Here is a 2,932-nt window from a genome sequence, read left to right as displayed (position 1 = left end):
TCTCCATCAGTAAATTTTTTCCCTCGGACACTCATCTGATGGATTCAAGTTTTCGTGCATTCTTAGCCTTTTCTTCAAGCTGATAAGCAGTCATAGAGTGTGTTTCTAGGACATTCAAAATAAATTCTAGCTCAAACTGATCATTACTCGCAGCATTACCATTCCACTCTTCAGCTGTTTTTGCCATTCTCTAAGCAGGGATGCAAGAGTTTCCTTCACAGACTCTTGATTTTCCTTCCTTCATTTAAGCTTGTTCACACATATACTAATGTCGAAAAGAATTAATTAAAGTGAAGCATGGGCACATGAAAAGACAAAAGTACAGAAACCTGGAATCAACAAAAGTGAAAAGTAGAAAGTATGAAAAGACAAAAGTAACAGTAATCAGGAACTAGAAACTAAGAATAAAAAAAAGTCAAAAGTAAAAAGTGAAAACTAGAAAACTAAGAGCTAGGAATCAAGAAAAGTCAAAAGTGAATAGTAAAGAGTATGCAAAGACAAAAGTCCAAGAACTAAGAATTAGAAACCAAGAAAAGTAAAAAATGAAAAGTGGAAAGCATGATAAAAGTCCAAGAACCATGAACCAAAAAGTGAAAAGTGAAAAGTATGAAAAGACAAAAGTTCAGGAACTAGTAACAAAAAAAAATCAAAAGTGAAAAGTGAAAAGCATAAAAAAAAAAAACATGGCATGTAGGACACAACGGAAGCAAAGTGTAATAAAATTCTAATTAATTTAAAAACTTCAGAACCTACTTTGAGAAGGAAACAAAAATAGACTCCAAATAAAATTCTAATTAAGTAGGAAAAATCGACCAAAAATAAAGAATTAGTGAATACTTAGGATACTCAAAATTTGTATTATAAATAGAGAGCTCTAGAGGTATAGTGGGGGAAAAAAATTTCAAAAGTGAGTAGCAAGAAAGAAAAATTTGTATTACTAGTAATCGACTTAGAAAGAAAAGAATTAACCCCGAAGCTTTGCCGATCTGGAAGTTATATGTGGAAGGATCATCAAATCAACAAGGAAGTGGGGCATGATTGATTTTAGTGACTCCAAAAAATACAAAACTAAGTTATGCCCTCCGATTTAGATTCCAAGCCTCTAACAATGAAGCATAATATGAAAAACTACTTATTGGACTTAAATGAGCAAAAGAAATGGGGGCAGAAAGACTAAAAATATATAGTGATTCACAATTAATTGTGAACTAGGTTAAGTCAGAATACTAGGCAAAAGAAGATAAAATGATGGAATATCTCGGGAAGGTTAAGGGTCTATTAGAAAGTTTTATGGAATACACTGTAACACAAATCTCAAGGGACGAAAATAGTAAAGCATATGCTCTTACTAGGTCAACCTCAACTCTGACACAAGCTTGACTAGACTTATTCCTATGGAATTTTTGCCAAGACCAAGTATTAACGAGAAGGAGAGTGGTAAGGTCAATCTCGTTGTTACAAGTGAGAGTTGGATGGATCCCATCATTGATTATTTAAAAAATAAAACGTTGCCGGACGATAATCAAGAAGCAAGGAGAGTAAAACTAAGATCAGCACAGTACGTGATTTTAGAGGATGTACTATATAAGAGGGGATACTCGCTGCCCTACCTGCGATGATGCCTAACACCAGAGGAGGCAAGTTATGTAATGAGGAAAATCCATGAGGGAATCTGCGGCAATCATTCTGAAGCTAGTTCCTTAGCTCTAACAACAATTCGCTAAGGATACTTTTGGCCCTCGATGAAAGAAGATGCATACAAGTTTGTCCAGCAATATGACAAATGTCATAGATATTCTAATATCCCTTGTCAGCCTCCAGAACAACTCACACTAGTCACTAGCCCCTGGCCGTTCGCGCAATGAGGCATAGACATCATTGGTCCAATGCCAATAGACAAAAGGCAAACCAAATTCGCCGTTGTGGCAGTGGATTACTTTACTAAATGGACATAAGCAAAACCTTTAGCGCAAATTACAGAGCAAAAGACAATGACTTTTATATGGAAATCTATTATATGTAGATTTGAAATCCCTCAAACTATTGTCACAGATAATGGAAAACAATTTGACAATCCCCGCTTTAAAGGATTATGTAAGAGTCTTGGAATCAAGAACTTCTTTTCTTCACCAACCCACCCTCAAGCCAACAGGCAAATATAGGCTATTAATAAAATAATCAAGCACCACTTAGAAGACCAAGTTAGAAAAGCACAAGGGCGCCTGGGCAGATCAGCTCCCATTTGTATTGTGGTCCTATAGAACAAAGCATACTACAACAACTGGAAAAACACCATATTCCTTAGCGTTTTGTACGAAGGCAGTGATTCCAGTTGAAATAGAGATGTCATCATATAGAGTGCAACACTTTCAACCAAAGCAAAATAAGGAGCAGCCAAAATTCAATCTATACTTACTAGAAGAAAAGAGAGAACATGCGAGTTGCAACGTATAAGCAAAAGACATCTTGATATTTTAATTCAAAAGTAAATCCAATAAGCTTCTGAGTTGGGGACCTGATTCTTAGAAAAGTATTTCAGAGCACCAGAGAGCAGAATATTAGAGTGCTAGGCCCGAACTAAGAGGGTCCTTATAAAATAATAGAAATTATTCGTCCTAGAACCTACATGATAAAAAATATGCGTGAAGTTGTGCTCCCACGTCCTTGAAATGATCTACTATCAGTAGAAAATTTATTAATTTTTCAACAGTGATAATAAGATCCTCTTTGAGCCATTAGAAAGTTTAATTGTTACCAAAAAAACCGTTCACAGTCAAACTTATAGCTATTTATTAATAAAGGTGTTTTTTTGCAATCTATATTGTTTTTCTTTTTAGTTACATGTTCTAACAAGAAAGAAGTAGGAAAAAAAACTAGGAAAAAAAACTAAGAGCAAATTCTAAGCAATTTCCTGAAAAAGTTAAAGCAAATT

The sequence above is a fragment of the Citrus sinensis genome, chromosome 6 (genome assembly GCF_022201045.2).
Source record: "Citrus sinensis cultivar Valencia sweet orange chromosome 6, DVS_A1.0, whole genome shotgun sequence".
NCBI classification, from domain to species: domain Eukaryota; kingdom Viridiplantae; phylum Streptophyta; class Magnoliopsida; order Sapindales; family Rutaceae; genus Citrus; species Citrus sinensis.
This window is presented reverse-complemented; position numbering follows the sequence as displayed.